At 35.4% G+C, this 19378-nt stretch overlaps 1 long non-coding RNA gene across 1 annotated transcript; it reads right to left on the bottom strand.

Moving 5' to 3' along the window:
• Window positions 1–13120: 13120 nt before the first annotated feature.
• On the bottom strand, window positions 13121–16436 carry LOC110460716. Its single transcript, XR_002464051.1, has 7 exons — window positions 16238–16436; window positions 15847–15936; window positions 15597–15665; window positions 15302–15362; window positions 15019–15083; window positions 14559–14759; window positions 13121–14256 (listed from the first exon to the last, which is right to left on the bottom strand). It is a non-coding gene; the product is annotated as an uncharacterized LOC110460716 (long non-coding RNA).
• Between the last annotated feature and the right edge of the window lie 2942 nt (window positions 16437–19378).

Genomic DNA, 19378 nt, shown 5'->3' with positions numbered 1-19378 from the left:
CCCCCCCCCCCACCTGGGATTCGCCCAATAGCGGGGCCCAATAGGGGAAATTGAGATAAAACCATTAAAATCTTTTTTCGTCCATAGGGGTTAACTTAGATAAAGGGATTTTATCCTTATTTAGTGTGGAGCATCCTTTGTCCAAGATGACTCAATTTTGCATTTAAACGGCGAGTGTGGCCCCCCTGACGGCATAGGGGTTCGTCCAAATAGGGGAAATAGAGGTAAACATTAAAAATCCTTCTTCTACCATAGGCATTAAGGGATTTCACTCCAATTTGGTCTGGAGCATACATATGCATGCATCCTTTGGCCTAGGAGCCTCAATTTTGTATACACCTGTAGGGGGCCCAATCAGGGGAATAGAGGAAACCCCTTTAAAATCCTGCTTCTATCAAAGGGATAAGGGAATTTTATCCTAATATGGTTCTGAAGCATCCTTGCAGGCAAAAAGGACTCGATCTTGTATAAACGGTGGGTGTGGCCCCTTTGGGTACAGAGGGGCAGGGCTCAAAATGGAAATTTGAGGTTTAAATCTTTAAAATCCTTTTCCTTCTGTACCATTTGAGGGGTTTTATCCAAAGTTGGCCTGGAACATCCTTAATCAAAGGGGTCTTAATTTTGTATAAAGGATAGGTGTGGCCCCTTTGGGTGCAGAGTTGCGAGGCTCAAAAAGGGAATTTGATATTTAAGTTTTTAAAATTCTTCACCATCTGTACTATTGGAGAGATTTTATCCAAATTTGGCCTGGAGTATCCTTTGTCGAAGGGGAATAAATTTTGTATAAACAAAGGATGTTACCTCTTTCGGTGCAGAGGGGTGGGGCACAAAATGGGAATTTTAAGGTTTAAGTCTTCAAAATCCTTCTTCCTCTGTACTATTTGAGGGGTTTTATCCAAAGTTGGCCTGGAACATCCTTCGGCAAAGGGGATTAAATTTTGTATAATTTGAGAGTGTGGCCTCTCTGGGTGTAGAGTTTCTGGGCCCAATAGGTGAATTTGAGGTCAAATTCTTTAAAATCCTTCTTCTTCTATACACTGTACCATTGGGGGGATTTTTTGTAATAAGAATAATTTCCCATGGTTGCTTTATTATCCAGTGCCTCTTGTATACATGTACTCATTTTCAAAACGGAGGGGTGTGTGCCCGGTACGCCGGGCCTTAATCCGCCCTTGAGGTCAATAGTTGAAAATTATTCTTCTCAGGAACCACAAGGCAAAATTCAACAAAAACTTTGTAGGAAACATGTTTGGGGGATGGGGATTCAGATTGTTTCAAATACAGGGGCTGGTGAGTGGCAAAATGAGGAAAATTGGGATGAATCTTAAAAAATCTTGTGAACCACAAACCAGAATGCATTGATATTGGTGTTAAAATAGCAAGTAAACCAATTTTTCACATACAGTAAAACCCCACTAGCTCGAACCTGTACGGTCCAGTTCAATAGTTCGAGAAATATATGGTATTCAACGAATCCGAGGTTCGATCAACATCGTATTTTTTTTATCAGGTGGGATAATAGACAGTACGAACACTGCAACTATCGCAGGTAGAAAAAATAAGTTAAATAAAGATTGCAACCTTTAGTCAGATTTAAAGTAGCTAAACAATTAAAACACATAGCACATATTAAGAAAGTAAATAAAATTAAAAAAATCTGCATGTGTAACATACTTGTCGTTTTGACATAGTCCGCCATACTGTCATCGGCTACGTTAATTTTACATAGTGTCAAAATGAGAGGAACTCTTCGATCATTTTAAAATGAAGAAAATCTTGAATACTTGTTATTATAATATTGATTGATAATGAAATTAACAATCACAATGTATTCAAGTTTGAATATCTTCAAAGATGGTCGAGAATCCGCTATGTAATTTCTGCTCAATATTAATTGCCATGTCGAAATATCATTTTTCACACCCAGTGAATTAACACTTCCTCCAAATCATCGGTGTCAAAACTTCTTCTGAAAATAATAACTATGCACACAAAGTGAAAATTCAGCTACAACAGGGTAACAGTACAGTTACTTAATGATACTGCCGTTAAACCTCTATTTATCTGACGTCCAGCCGACACATGTACCGCGTGGACTGCAGCCTGTCCCCCTAGACATGTCGATGACAGTGCCGTTGTGATACACAGGTTAAATATCTGTGGGGCTTGACAGTTCACACCTGTTTGACGAATAGATAGGATCAATACTATGACCATGGACAGTTTGGGACAAATTTTTGTTCGAGGAATACAGAGTATTCGAGGATTAACGGTTCGACTAATCCGGTGTTACTTTACAAAGAATAAAGACAAACTCGGTCAGGACCCAACAAACTCTCGAATGAGGGCCGGTATTCGAGCTACCCGAGTTCGAGAAAGTGTGGTTTTACTCTATTTGGTATGTGTTAACAAGTTTCAGTACAACAAAACTTGTTATTTTGTCAATCTAGACCCACAAGCTTTGTTAAACATTGTAAGGGCCAGGTAAACTTATGGCATGGAGCAGTGTTCGTTGTCTGTCTGGCGTCATCTTTTCCTTTAAACAACTTCTTTTCAAGAACCAACAGGTCAATTTCAACCAAACTGAATAAAAAAAAACTTGTCTTTGGGATGGAGATTCAGAATTATTAAAATAAAGAGGCTGGCCCCTTGGGGGACAAAATAAGGAAAATTTGAGAAATCTTTAAAAAAAAGGTTCTTCTCATGAATCACTGGCCAGATTGCATTGATATTTGGCATGATGAATCTTTTGGGTTAAGGATATTAAAGTTTGTTCAAACTATTACATAGTGATATATAGGGAAATGCTTAAACAATCTTCTCCTCAAAATGGCTGCACCAAATCAGACAATATTTAGCATGAATCATCCCTAGGACGAGGAGATTCCAGTTTGTTCAAATGAAGTCTCCTGGGGTTACAAATGGTCCTGTCTGGGGTTATAAATAGTAATGCCCTAAAGGCACACAAGAATCTATATATAGAAAAGACTTTCATATATATCCTTCCTATGAACCACTAATTATTTTCCTGAAACCAACCCAAATATTTTCTACCACAATAAGGACTTATCATGAAGTATATATATCCATGTATTTTATTCAGAAAATTAAAAGGTGTCAAACTAAAATCTGCAGTGAAATATACTGAGGGTAACCTATTATGTTGATGAAAACTAAATCAGTAAAAATGAATAAATTTGTACCAGTAGACATTATTTAGAATGTGCAATACTTTTTTTAGCTTAAATTTTGAAATAAATAGCTACTTCCAATAGCGTAGCCTTCCATCTTTCCATAGAGCGACATTAGCCATGGGAATCAATGCAATTCCATCTAAATAGTGGAGCAAGTGCCATAGTGAATCACAACGGCGCAATTTTTATCAGTTGGTAATTAAGAATATTGGAAGTTATCATGGTTTACCCCACCCATTGCCTTATAACTGTGAACTTTCATGGTGGACAATAGCACTTTTTTAAACCGTAGATTTCTCTGTGAATGAAAAATGAATAAACTAGCGGTGATATTGTAATTTGATATTGCAGATTTGTTGAGAGAATTAATCTAAACAAGATCTTTATCTGAAATTCAATTTTGTGAAAATTTACTATGCTCCCTTCAATATTTAGATGTGATTGCTTCATAGCCCTCCGGGCTAATGTCACAATATGGAAAGCCAGAGGGCTATGTTATTGCAGCTAGTATTCATGTAATTTTACATAACAAAGTTATCACAAATGACCCTGCGCTCCATTTTTTACATTGGAATTTTGATATTGGAAAATCCTTTCATATCTCCTCATATGGGCATATTCTTTTATTATCAATATTTAGTAATACATGATCAAAACAAGCCAAGCGATTAAGGCCCACTGGGCCTCTTCTTTCAAGGAATTAAAAAAATATCTATTTGATTAAATGACAGAATAAGAACAGTTTGAACATAAATAATTTTTATTTAGAAAAAAAAGAACCACTTTCCCTGCTGAAGCTTTGCTGAAGCTTGAGGAAGCATATCATTCTGGGATGACGTCAAATGGGAAGATGTCGGATGAAAAGGTTGTCCAGTTGACATCAGACACTGGATTGTCTGTTTCTCAGATTAAAGTAAGTACATGTACCAGTAACTGTAATTAATTGATTGCAATGACAGACATCCTTCTGACAGGTTTGTTAATTTATTATTATATAAATAAGTAAATACTGTAAATAAAGTCCTTGGAGTCAAAAATGGTGACACCCTAATGGGACAATATTTTATATCTAGTCTTATATATACGTGTAGCCAGTAGCATAGCAAATCATTTTTCGGAGTGTATGCTTACAGATGATCGAGCGTCCGAGGCACATAGCGCCGGAGGTGGGGAGGGTAAGGGAACTGGAAAAAATCTATTCGGCCCTGGAAGCAGTCTCCCGTTTTCTGACCTAGAAAACGGACGTAGCATAACAACACTATTTTAGCAGACTAAAATTTCTAAGATTTGTTTTTATTTTATTCTTTTTTTCTTATGATTGATACGGACGTTCCATATCAATCATGAAAAAAGAACAAATTAATAAAAATGTATGATTAAAAAAATCTTCTTGAAAATTTCAGTGTTTGCTTGAGCATACAAGTAAAAATGCATGCTACGCCACTGGTAGCAAAAAGTTTTCAAGAAATCTTCTCGTGAACCTATAGTCAGAATGCATTGATATTTGATGTGGAGCATCCTCATGGCTTGGAGATTTCCTAGGAATCAGAAATAAGGTGTGATCTGACTAAGGGCATGGAAAGATTGTAAGTGATTTGTTTACAAAACTCACAACCCATTTTGATCATCTGGCGTCCATTGTCTGTCTGTCAAGTGTTAGCTTTTTCTTCAGCTTTAAACAATGCTCTATCCAAAACTAATGAAAATTAGTTTCAACCAAATTTGGTAGGAAGTAATTTTAGGCAATGGAGATCCAACTTTGCAAAATTAATGTTTTTTTCTCTCTATTTGTGCCCAATGAGGTGTAAAATTTTGTCAATTTAAAAAAATGTCCGTGGTCTAGTATTCCATATACTCAGATACTTAACATACAGCGTCTTTGGAACATTGTTTGTCAATTTTCTGCATATAAATAAATTTGCCAAAATTAAAGTTTTTCTATTTTATAGTAATAAAGCCTGTCATGTATATTTATGCTTTTGCGGCTTATATTTGCTTTTTACATTATATGTTATATTAGTATCCTGTTATCCAACTGGTTGTCAGTTTCTGTACATAGTATTATAACAAGTATGATCAACATTATCAGGTAACTTGTTCATTTCAGCAACTTTGTGTCAGCAACTTTGTGTCAGCAACGGGTTATTTTCAAGAAATCAAGCATAATTCATTACATTCATCTATTCTGATTTGCTTACAGTTTTCTGACTGATTTAATTTAATACTCAAATTAGTAGTATTTTGATCAAATTTGGTCAGTACAGAGACTTGATTTAACTATGGCTAATCAGTGTGTCTACATTTGGAATATTAAGATATTTAATCTTTTCCATAGGACTGGATAGGAAATAAATGCCGGAAGGAAAGCGTTAGAAAGTACAAGCCAACTCCATCTTATCGGAAAGATCCAAATGCTTTCAATATTTTTTTGCAAGGACCAGAGTGCAGGTAGGTTCCTTTAAAGTCAAAAGGTATAATTAAAATGTACACAAGGAACACCAGGATTAACACAATTCTTTAAAATCATTTTTTCTATCAAATTTTCCAAATTTTCCAGTTCCATAGAAGATTTAAGCAAGTGCCTGTAGTCATTGCAACACTTGTGACATGGAAAGGTGAAACCTTCATAGTACCAAAGGTTTTAACTAAGATTGAAATAATTGTAAAACAAATCCTAGATAAGACAATTTTTAAAAAGTTTATTTCAGTGGTTTATCAACAATTTTACTTTTATGACAGTACATGACCAATTTCTACCAAAGATGGTAGGAAACACTCCTGATCATGTCACGTCAAAAAATGAAAAATTGGAACATTTTGCTAATCCCTGGCTAGCATTCACTATTGAAGGCATAGGTCATGGCTGGTTGGTCCGGTGTCGGTTTAAAAGCACTTTAGAGTAATTTTACAAATTATATAGGGCGCTATATAAATGTTGTGTATTATTATTAAAGTGAGTGGATAGGGTATTATGTTGATCTGCGACACGGTTTTTCCGTTTGCTGGTACCTTAAAACCCGGCTTGAGGCTGCACCAGATACAGCAGATCTGACAACTACTGTAATACATAGCTATTAACTGCTGATAAACAAAGTTAAAACCCCATCACTCAATAGCTCCCTGGGGTCACAAATGACCAGGTCACAAAAAAAAGGGGGGGGGGGGGGGGGGGTAAACAGATTCTCCAGATGAACAAGCATTCCAAATACTTACCATCTTCAGGATATGGTTTGTAAAGTTTGGGGAAAGAAATAAAATCTGCCTGCATTTTTCAAAGGCTTATGTAGGATTTTTTTTTTTAATTCAAATACAAAGAAATTTCATTGCACCATCCTTGGAACAGGGTTTTTAATTTTGAATAAGATCTCTGAAAAGATCCCAGTAGAGAGCACTTCATTAGTTTGTGACTTAATATTAGGAAGTACTTTTAAAGCACTTCTTTAAGGGAACCAATGATCCAAATACACACTATTTTTATATGTAGCATTAAATAGACATGTATGCTTTGTGAATTTTCTGAATGAAAATTGAAATCTGTACATCAATGGTTCCCAAGAAGGTGAGGGACACTTCATTTTACATGGGCTTCTTTACAGAAACTTATTGTAATTATTTTTTGAATGAATATAAAATCTCTTTATGTTCATTAACTTCAGATGAGCAACTTACATGCTCTTGGGCCTCTTGTTTTATAATAAAACTTCTCTCTCCTAAAACATGGTATGTCACTTTTGTTATGTGATCCTTGTGGCTCATTAAGGCCATCTTCTTTTATTGTTTTGTTTCAGTCGTTTCTTTTTTAAATGAAAATATGTTATTTTAATTCCAATATAATGTGTGTTTGAAGATGAAAGTGAATAAGTAGTATATGTTTTAATAACACATGTGTATCTATTGAATCTATAAGCATTTCTTATTGACTGTTAAATCGGAGTGTCATTTATAATTGTACATGTCTACTTTCAGTTGGAGTTAAAGACCTTTCAATCTGGTCTGAAAAGTGGCGAGGTTTTGGACAAGGTGGACAGGAGGCCTATAAGCAGAAGGCCAAAGACAGCAGTCTTGTCCCTCTTGATGAAAGGAGGATGATATCTAACTGTCTCCTTAAGGATCTTGACTGTTTAGTAAGTATTGTTTATTGTAAGTACTGTTTGGCAGTGACAACTAGTGAATAATATTAGAAGAACACTTAACACATATCACTATTGACACTGTTTATCTAATATGAGTAGGCATTCTTGAAATAAATTGTATGTCTCTAATAAGGAAAGGAAAATATCAAAACCTGAAAAGATCAAGCATATATACAGTATATTTACTTCATTGTCAGTGGAATTCTTTTCGCGATTGTTGGAGCAACAATCACATAATTGTATTTTCCAAATAATTTATTATGTACGTATTGTATTATGTATTACAGTTGATTAAGTTAACACAGTGCGGCATTGATTTAGCCTATCTGTGGCATGTTACTTCAGTGTTGGCACATTAAAATTCTGCTTGAGTCTGGACCAATTACAGCACGACTGTCCAACCACTGTCATGCATAGCTAATTAAGGTCATAGGAGTGTATTGATAAACGGAAATAGGAAGTGCATCCCTAGTTGAAAATCCAATGTAGGGAGACAGTATCACAATTTCTGCATATTGTGATGTTTAATATTAAACTGATAAATATTGCATGCTTATTATTGACAGAACAATGTGTTCTCTCAATATCAAAGTATTTCAAAGCAATCCAGGCATTAATTCAGTTGTTTTTTATCAATGAGTCACATGTGTCCATTTTTCTGTACTTCAGGAACCCAGCTACCTATTTCAATACTGTGAAGTTTTTCAAGAACGATAACTCTTTACATGCAATTACTATATGTACATGGTTATAAAATGTCAATTTTTAAACGTTTATAGATAATTAATTTTAAACAATTTCAGCATTTATCAAATTGATATACATTAATGCAATATTAATCTATTTCAGTATCATTTTTATTGACATTATTTTGCCTAAAATTGTGTCTTTCAATTTTTTTTCAAAACTCACTCCTTTTTACATAAATTTTCATTTCAAATCCTTTAAATTCTGACAACCTATATTTTTTTGTGGCAGAAAATTTTCTTTACTTCAACGCAATATAACTACAAAATTGGAAGAAATTCTACTGAGAAATGGTGACACAATCCTATTACCTTAATATAAATTGCTGATAAACAGTGAAACTCAATCACTCACTATATCAAGTAGGTCTTCAAATCACCTTGGGGCAGATCACTGTACTACCATAACAGATATATCGGGAGAGGTAGCTTGTACTTCCATGGTAGGAAACAAACACAAATGGTACAAGCCGACTCAAAAGTTTTCCGAAATTTGTTTTTAAAAAAGGAGGAATTTTGACACTTATTGTTCTACATTTTGGATCGATCTAATATACTGCTGCATTGTTATTCCATTTCAGAAAATGATTTAAAGTCCAGGTCAAATCAAGAGGAAGAAGTTGGCCATTTAAGGAAGTTAGCTCAAGATCATTTCAACAACCTCTATAGTAAGTGAATTATTGGTGGACATATCTTTTATTTTTGTATCCACTGCATAATTTGAAAAGTATTGAGATGCTTTAAAACAATTAAGTTTGCTTGTGAGACAAAAGTAATTGGTGTTTATCTGATTTGGTGGGTTTTTTCACTCATAGTTGTTTGCATCAAGTTGAGTGCTTAGTAATACAATGTTACCTACTTGTACATATACGCTTATTATCAAATTCTAGCACTAGAAAAGACCAGATATATCTGATTCTTGTCGACAACATACATACATTACAGTTAATTATTTTATTTTGATAGGTAAAGCAATCGATTCCGTGTCCAAATTTACTTATGCTGCAGTCATGAGTGGGAAAATTTCTATAGAAGGACTTCCTGTCATTTTGAAGCCAGTACGACTACCGTCTCATTATGGGAAGGACAGACTGAAGGAGATGTTGTCAGTCAAAGAAATCACTGTTCATGTGTAAGTGAAGAAGTCTCTCAATAAAAATTAAAAAATCCTTTCCCTTTTAATTTCCCTCCCCTCAATTTTTGCTTACAAACTTTTCTCAATTTGATGTACTGAAGTGTGGTTTTAAGGTTTGCAAGCAGATCTAGCCCCCACCCCCCTATATCCCCCCTATATTTATCACATCAACTAAATAAAGAAAGATGATGTGAAAGCATTATCAATGATATATATTTGACAAACATTTTTAGCTCACCTAATCCAAAAGCCTAAGCTGTTGCCATCGCAGTTTGTTGTCGTCAGAGTCATCCGTCAATTAACTTTTTTCTTTAAAAAGACTTTTCTCATGAACCACAATGCCAAACTCAACCAAACCTAGTAAAAAAATATGTTATTGGGATGGGGATTCAGATGGTTTGTTAAAATAAAGAGGCTGGTCCCTTTTCGGGCAATATTAGGAAAACATTTTACTAATCTTCAAAACACTTAATTCTCATGAACCACTGCTGTTTTGCATTGATCTTTGATATGGATCATCCTTTGGGAAAGGAGATTTAAGTTTGTTCAAATCAACCCCCTATGGTCGTATGCAGCCCTGCCATAGGGGCTTATCTTTAATGTAATGATATATAGAAAACATTTAAAGATTCTACTTCTCAAATACTTTTGCACCACATGGGACAAAATTTAGCACAGATAATCCCTATGGCAAAGAGATGAAAATATCTCAAATGAAGTCCTAGTGGTCACAAATGACATTTATATATAGGTTTTATGAATATATGAGATTTAACGACCGACTCAAAAACTAGCTACTTTCACCCTTCACACAGGGCTGTTTAGGTTTGTGAAGGGTGAAAGCAGCTAGTTTTTTAGTCGGTAGTTAAATCTTATTTTTTCTATATTCACTTACTTCACATGGATATTTAATCCTTTTTGGCTCACCTGGTCCGAAGGACCATGGTGAGCTTATGCCATACCACAGCGTCAATCCGTCCGTCTTCCGTCTGTCCGTCAACTTTTCCTTTAAAACGCTACTAGTCCTGAACTGCCAGGTAAATTTTGACTAATTTTCTTCTGGAGCATCCTTAGGCCAAGGGAACTCAATTTTGTATAAATGGAGGGTGTAGCCCACTTGGGGCACATGGGCCAAGCCCAATTTTGTATAGGTGGGCCTGACCCCTCCCCTCCGGGGCCCAATATGGGATATAGAGAGTTATCTTGAATATGATTTTTATGCCATGGCGCGGCGTCCGTCATCTGTCAACTTTTCTTAAAAATTCTCTACTAGTCATAAACGACTAAGCAGATTGAAAGGATTTGTTCCATATTTGGTCTGAAGCATCCTTAGGAGAAGGTGAACCAATTTTGTGAAAACCGTGTGTCTGGCCCCTGAAATGGTTGGGTTGACCCCCTAGGGAGCTGAGGGGCGGGGCCAAAAGTGGGCTATATTGCTACAAACGACTTCTTCTGTAGAACTATGCACAGGATATCAACCATATTTGACTGGAAGCATCCCTAGGTGGTGGGGATTCAAAATTGTACAAATGGTTGGGCTGACCCCCAGGGGGCTGAGTGTCGGGGCCAAAGGGGGCTATATTGCTATAAACGACTTCTTCTGTATATTCATGCCATGGATATCGATCATATTTGGTCAGAAGCATTCATGGGAGGCTTGATGGTGGGGCTGATCCCCCCGTGCTAAGGAGTGGGTCCAAAACAAGTTTATTACTTGGAAATGGTTGAGATCCCCACAGTATAACCATATATACAATTGTTGAGTATAAAGAGAAGCATGCACATATGCTTCCATGATGGCCTTGGGGTCTGCCCCACCCTTGGAGACTTAACCCCTGGGTAATAACTTTGAAATGGTTAAGATCCCCACCCAAAAACTATATGTACAATTGTTGGGCATAAAGAGACGAATGCAGTCAGGATATTAGAATTGATCCTGGGGTCTGGCCACAACCCTAGGGATCTAGTTTTTGAGTCACAGCTTGGAAACAGTTAAGATCCCCACCCCATACCATGCATTAAATTGCTGGGCATGAAAAATCTAATACAGCCATACTATAAGTAATGGCATTGGGGTCTGGCATATTCCCTTGGATCTCATTTGGAGAATAGTTTGCCATGATTGCTTAGATATCCAGGTGAGCGATACAGGCTCTCTGGGCCTCTTGTTCTTCTGTTGTGATGGGATAGAGGGATTTTGACCAAATTTGTACAGTAGCATCCTAGAGGGAAGGGAAATCAATTTTGTATAAGTGGTGGGTCTGACCCTCCTGGGGTCTGAGGGTTGGGGCCCAATAGGGATAATTTAGCATTTTTTTCTTCTTCTGTAGGAATGACAGGATCTTGTTCATGTTTGGTCTAAGCCAACCTTGGGTGAAGGGGACCTAATTTTGTATCAACGATGGGTCTGACTCCCCTAGGGGCAGAGGCACAGGGCCCAATAGGGGAAAAAAAAGCTTCATCTGGCTATTTCAAATTTAATTTTGCTAACATTTCAAGGTGAGCGATACAGGCCCTCTTGGCCTCTTGTTATTATAGGTTTATGTATAGGCAAAAAGAAAATCAGGTATACCGCGAAGTAAACAGGAATGATCATTATCCCCTACTTAAGGAAGTTGTTGGCGGGGGTTATAGAAAAGGGGTCCGTCTGTGTGTGTACCTCAGTTAGAAACATTGCTCACATCCATATTGCTCATACTACAACTGCTACATAGTTTATACTCCCATCATGGATGCAGGTATGGTTGCTCTACTGATGCTGAATTTGACCTACATTCTATGCTTCAATGACTTGGTTAAGAAGAATTGTGTCATGTATATTTCAGGTGAAGAAGAATTGACCAAATTAACATTACGGTTACTATAAGTGCTACATGAATTATGCATCAATGCTCAATCTATGATTTCTTTACTTATTTCATAATGACGATGATCACTAATGGAATATTGTTGAGTAAACACTTAAAAACAAAAAAAATATGTTTGAAATATAACATTTTGTAATTTTTATCTTCCAGAAATGATTCTCATCAGACACCCCGACCACCGACTCGACCAACAATCACTTACGTACAGACAAACCCACTTAATGAGAAACCACGACCACCGACTCGACCAACAATCACTTACGTACAGACAAACCCACTTAATGAGACAACCCGACCACCGACTCGACCAACAATCACTGATGTACAGACAGACCCACTTAATGAGACAACCCGACCACCGACTCGCCCGCCAATCACTGACGTACACACAAACCCTCTTAATGAGACACCCCGGCCACCGACTCGACCGCCAATCACTGACGTACAGACCGACCCACTTAATGAGAAACCACGACCACCGACTCGACCGACAATCACTGATGTACCCTTCAGCCTCTGTCGGAACAAAAAAAAATGAAGGTAATGTGCTTATTTGATGTTTTAAACTTATTAAATAGGTATTGTTATATATATATATTGTTTATCCTTTAATAATGATATCATATCTATTACTGTTAGGATACATGGAACGTGCTTTAGGGTCCTCGTCATACCTTTAAAAAAAAGTGATATGATTTACTGATTCAGATACAGTATTTAAAAATTATTTACTAGTGTACAGATCACTGTAAAGCAGTTCTTTTCTTGTTTGTTTTTACATGTTCTATGGATTTGTTTTCCAGATATCTACACAGTTGAACATGTTTTGAAACATAGAAGAAAAGGCAAAAAAACTCAGTACTACATCAAATGGAAGGGTTACAAACTTGAAGACAGCACATGGGAAGACGAAGGTCACATTTTGGATAAAACAATTATAAAGAACTATCTTAAAAAAATGAAGTAAAAATATATCAAACCAAATGCAGTAGTTTGTTTATTTGAATCTACATCCCATTTTGTAGGATTGTTCTCTATAGTGTAGCATGAATTTTTAAAGAAGGTTTGTACACGTTTCTGCTAATTTTTACTTAATACTGAGACTTCCAGTTCCAAATACACTGCAGATGTTTGAACAGAAATGAATGCAAAATCAGGAGAATCAGAAAAATCCAAGCTCTTTCTTTACCGTTATTTTTGAGGTGTTCAAAGAAAAAAGTTGCGAAATCTGGAGGATCACAATAGTCCAAGATATTAATGACATTGAGCTACTTCTTTACCGGGTATTTTTGTGGTGTTCACAGAAAACAGTTGAATGATCCTTCCCCCCAAATGTTGTCCATCGAAAAGAGGAATGATTTAAAAATGTCTGCACTAATCAAAATTACTTTCAAGTTTCAATTTAAAGGATGATTCCCTTTAATATGTAGCGAAAAGTATATATTAACAAGTATCCAGTATACTTCATTGAAAGTCAGATAACAATGGACTTTCATATGTACATTCACATTTTATACAATAAATGTCAGTTTATGAAATTTCAACATCTTCATCAATCTCCTCACAATAATCTTCATCTTCATCAGACACCTGACTGTTCTCTTCCTTTTCTAGTTCACTTATTTCTTCAAAGATTTTTGAAATTTCTTCATCAGTAACAGGAAGTGTTTGATTTGAATCAAAAGGAGAAAGAAGGTGTTTTTTTGAATCTCATGAATCTCCATAACCAAATTTCTATTATCAACTTCCTCAGCTTGAAACACATTTTCACATGTTTTCCAAAGTTGTTCAACTTTAAAGGGGTGAATTGACATGTAGTAAATTTTGCCAGTAGTGTATCTAGACGGAGAACCATGCTTATATGATACAATTTCATTATGAAGATAACTGCTTTGCTCTAGAAGGAATTCCTGCATGCAATGCAATGCACTTCATTCCTACAAACCGATATTTCTTCTAAAGCGTGACTTTTCAAGGACAAGGCTTGTGCAGCTTTCTGCTGTTCAGCACTTACTCCCGAAATTTCCAGTTCCAAATACAATGGAGATGTTGGTAAAGAAACTGTTGTAAAATCTACAGGATCACAAAAGTCCAAGCTAATGATGACATCAAGCTCCTTCTTTATTTTCGTGGCGTTCACGGAAAACTGCTGGCTGATTCTTTTTTCTAAGTTTTGTCCATCTACAAGAGAGAATAATTTATATTTAACAGATTTATTGAATATTACAAATTGTCCCCATAAACAAATTTATTTGTATTTTTCCTTATGGTCCGAAGTTGAAATCTGTGATCGCATGTACATAGTTTTGGAGATGACGAAAGCAAAGGATAAAACAAAAATGCTGGCCTCTTTTTACACAAATTAACAAGGAAAGTAAATGATAACTGTCTTTTTGGCCTACTTCGTTATTATATCTTATAGTAATTCTTCTAATGTTGAAAAAAGGAGAGCTTACAAAACAATTTTCTCATAAATAGTATACCTGCATATTTTTTCATCATTTCAGATAAGAATTGACGCTCAGTTGCAAGCTGCTTCAGTTTCTGCAAGCTACTAATCCTCCTTCCTCCTTTTCTTCATAACAGTCAATTAAATTGCTTTCTCTCTCTCTTCACCAAATGAGTGTCGTAGTTCTAAGACCTGCATCAACCTTCTTCTCAATTTTCTTGATTTGCTTGTCTAACTATGAAAAATACAAGAACACTATAGCCGTAATTTTAAAAAAAAGTTTTTTTGTGTATAGCTTTGTATTATCTTTCACTGAAAATTAATTACTGTCAAACTGTGTATCTTGCTTTGTCATCCCCAAAACTTTGAATTACATTTTACAGCAGTATTTTGCATTTAAATATATTTTCTTTATATTAAACAAATTAATGTAACTCAATCTATTTTATTTAATATAACATAAAAATCAGTTTTTGCCATTATGTTAGACTTACTTAAAAACGTCTCTGTCAATAATATCCCTTACTTCAGGTTCAATGTCATCCTCAGAAGCTGTACTCTGAAATACAAATGTACAATTATAGGCCAAATTATGCATAATGAAAAATCATTGTGAATTATAAAGTGATATGAAATATTTGATTTAACTACCCTTAACAATGAATAAGACGAATAAAGCCACAGTAGCCAAATTCAAATATGTACACTCGCATGAACATACTGGTATATGGTATTATATAAATGGATAAACACATGAAAGGACAAAATATCAATTACCTTTTCTTTGATAAGTTGTACATGTTTTCCACATACACGTCATTCACAGACAGTGCTGTTCCTGTAAAGAGACAAGACAAATAAATGGATACTGAACTGTATTGCTAATAAATAGATGGTTTCAATTATCCAGAGCTGATTTCCACACAATTTTAAATACAAAGTGTTGTTTGTAATGATATGAAATGTTTCTAATGTTGAAACATGTCAAAATAATAACTTCGTATTTATTTGAATAATTATGGTTATGAAAAGGAAAAGAGGCTAAAGAAATCTGCTTGAAAAAATATGCTACCTTTCTCTGCTCTAGTTGCTGATTGTGTTTTCCATTCACAGAGCCAAACGTCAGCACTTCCCATACCAACTGAAATACAAAAGTGATAATTCATGTTTTAGAATAGTGTAAGTCTATAAAAGATCAGCTATAGGCTTAATTGAAACAAACATTTGAAAGCAAACTCTAAACATTTGATTACCTGACTGAAATCTATCACTACTAAATGAGCCAACTTTTTTAAAGAAATTACTGTTACAAATATGCATACCATTCAAACTTGACGCAACATTGTGAATTATTGCTGAGCAATCATCTATTGTCTTCTTTGCCTTTGTAGTTCTGGTAGACAATCTACTGCCTGTAGATAAGAAAATGTATTATTTTTCAATCATCAGAAGGCAAATCACAATTTCTTATTTTGATTGTTCAAGATTTGATAGATAAAAGTCTTTCCTATTTGACATTTTATATCTTTATGTTTAAAAAGATTCTCATACTACAATAAAGTCTGGTGCAGTTATGCGAATCGAGTTTTAAATGAGATTGAATTTAAATGTGCTGGCACAAAAACTTCATGGTATCAAATACCATTTACTGTAGTCAACTGTAAGGCAACAAAGATGAACTAATACATTTCATGTCTTTTCGAGGAAATGTACCTATAAAATCATGAAAACTTCAACAAGGTTTTTATTTCCTAAATTCCATATCTGCCTCTCTGTATGATGAAGCATTGCTTCTGTCAGAAGATCGCAACGGTTATCACGTGACATCTCCTTGGTGATTTTCTTGAATCCGCGTAGATAACTCCAAAGGCGTTCAATTCCTTCACCATCTGTCAGTCCCGTATTATCAACATATGGCTGACCATATTTCAACTGCAAAAACCGCAGAGACAAAAACTTATTTCCTAATAAAGGTAGTAAACTTACAATCTGTAAATCTCTATTGTATTGCTTCTTTTCAATGACACACACAACTACTTACAGTAAAATCAATTAATTAAATGTAAATGTGCAACACTTTTCCTTATTCATGATTACTTCTACTATAATTACTTGACATGGCATGTTGTGTGCAAAGCTATGGAATACAGGAACTGCAAAGGCGAATCTATTCAAGATGTCATTCTGTTTGTTTTTCTGAAAAGTTATTGCCATACTACCATCAAATATTGTATTGCACTTATTATATGTACATGTAAAGGAATATAATGTTTCATACAATGAAACTTAATTCCTATCAGAAAATGAAGAAGTAAGAATAGGTGTCAATCGCAACAAGTTCAGGATTAGTTGAATTTTCTATATTAGGATACGTATACCAGTTTCACCCGAACAGTGGGCTTCTTCAGGATGATTAAATGACAGAGTTTGTCCCCTGAAGTACGAAAATTTGGGGCACATTTATATTGTTGATTGTGACATGAGTCAATTAACGTCACATGATCATATCTATTTTTAACGTTCTGTAATGTTCCATCGTGGTTATCTTGAGTGAATGCGCATTTTCTAGTCAGTAGTATATGAACACATTAATCTGTTACCTACAATTGACTGATTTTTTGTAAATCTATATATATATATATGGGTTATAAATCAGAAAAAATGATCCTTACGGTCAAAGAAATATTATATAAAGAAAAATTCTTAACAACAAGTCTTTAGTACTTTCATCTCTTCTAGGAGATTTTTGCAGTTCATAAAATTTGTCTCAAGACTCATTGAGGTTTATTTTTACATATTGTCGATAAAAATATGCTTTTAATGGATAAAACAAAAAATAATTGGTAATTTATTTTACATACTGTCGATAACTACCTCCGGCAGTTATCGACAACCCTATTTCCGACCTTAACAATACCCCGGATGTAGATAATACGCTGACAAACGTTGCAGACGCTTCATGAGTTGGATTACCAACTGGTAATTGTGTGACAAATATTTCAGAAAGAAATGTTATCAAAATTCGAAGTGCCAAACATGTCAGTCTTATCGGGGCCCGTAAGGGAGGTTTAAAAACAGGATCGATTCTTCTCTTTGGAAAAAAAAATTCAGAAAATTTGTTTAACCGGTGCATTCGGAATACCCTTTCGTCATTTTCTACGAAACTGACTCGGGGCAAAGCAATCGCAACTTCTCGGCCAATTCCGGCTAGGCGCGGAATCATACCGCCTAGCCGGAATTGGCCGAGAAGTTGCGATTGGGGGCAAAGTAGTAACCATTTTGGACTATTTTCGATCACGTGACACCAAAGATGGCGGCGCCCATGCTAGACAACAGCGGTGTGATTCAACGATAATCATGGAGAGAAAATGGTTGTTTGTACCTTTTATAGTGATTAAAAGAGATGTAAGGGGAACCTAAGGAAGGAAAAGTCTTTAACATGTGTTTGATACTTCTGTTTCAAGAGTTTTGAACTACGGTTGCAAAAATGGGGCTTTAATACGGTAATCTTTAATACTGCCGCTAAATAAAAAACAGGCACTTTAAATGTTTCATTTTGTTTTTTGAGGCAGTTTGTGAAGCTCTTAAAAGAATGTGCAGTTTTAATATTAGTGTCAATATTAACATTATTAAAAATGATATTGACATCAAGCTCAGCATTGGTATTTGAAATTAGTAGTGCTTCAGTTTTATTAGGATTAAATTTAACAAGCCAATTTTCTGCCCAGTTATGATTTTTTTCAAGATCTCGGTTAGTAGTAGTTTCTAGTTCAATTGCGGAAGGAGAAGAGACGGATAGGGAAGTATCATCAGCAAAAAGACGGGAAGGGCTGACAAGGTTATCAGTTATATCGTTGATATACAAGAGAAAAAGAAGCGGACCTAAGACAGAACCCTGGGGTATACCAGCATTAGTTGTTTTAGTATGAGAAGTAACCTTGTGGATGAAGACTTGTTGATGGCGATTCTGTACATAATCGGATAGCCAGTCTAAAAGATTTCCATTAAACAAAACAAGATTAATATTATTACATTGATGAATAATTTTATTTCCATACATGGATAGCATATATTTATACTCAGTAAACAAAAACTGAAATACTTATAAAAACAGTTAACAACATAATTCACATCGTCATAAATATAGCTACTATTAAAGACTGTTCCCTTCCCCGTAAATTTTTCACATTGTCATTCAATAGCTACTATTCAATCGTTACCCTGTATAAGAATTCCCTTCCCCGTATATTAAACCACACTTCATAAATATAGCTACTATTAAAGTCTGTTCCCTAAACTATTCACATCGTCACTACACTACACTTCAGAGAACAAGGGAAGCGCCCTTCCGTAGTAGCTGTGATGTTGTAAGTCTCCCCTGCTCGTAACGCTTCCACATCCGGAAGACGCGTCTCTGTACCTGTCATGACCGCTTCCTCTGATGCCTTTTCAATTTCCCCTCGGTTACCATTTTCAGTTGCATGGGAATGGCCTCAGCTTCCCGGAACAGCTGTTGTATCAGCAGATAAAATGGGACTGGTCCCCTTACGTTCACACGGGTGTTCAGGCGATGGTGCCAACCTTCGACGTCATTGTTCGTTCTCACTGCTGTGTTAAACACACACCAATTGCTGATCGGGAAGACTCTGAAAAATAAATAAAATAATTACTAAACTATAAATTTCATTAATTCTTTGGATTGCANTTTTTTTTTTTTTTTTTTTTTTTTTTTAATTTAACAACCTGTTATGCCATAGAAAAAAAAATCAATTAAGTCAAATTTAAGTGATGTTTTTGTCATTACTTCATTTTCGGTTTTTTTCATCTACGTACCTGTTTCTCATCCACGTACTC

This window comes from Mizuhopecten yessoensis, unplaced genomic scaffold (assembly GCF_002113885.1).
Source record: "Mizuhopecten yessoensis strain PY_sf001 unplaced genomic scaffold, ASM211388v2 scaffold10475, whole genome shotgun sequence".
NCBI lineage: Eukaryota > Metazoa > Mollusca > Bivalvia > Pectinida > Pectinidae > Mizuhopecten > Mizuhopecten yessoensis.
This window is presented reverse-complemented; position numbering and strand designations above follow the sequence as displayed.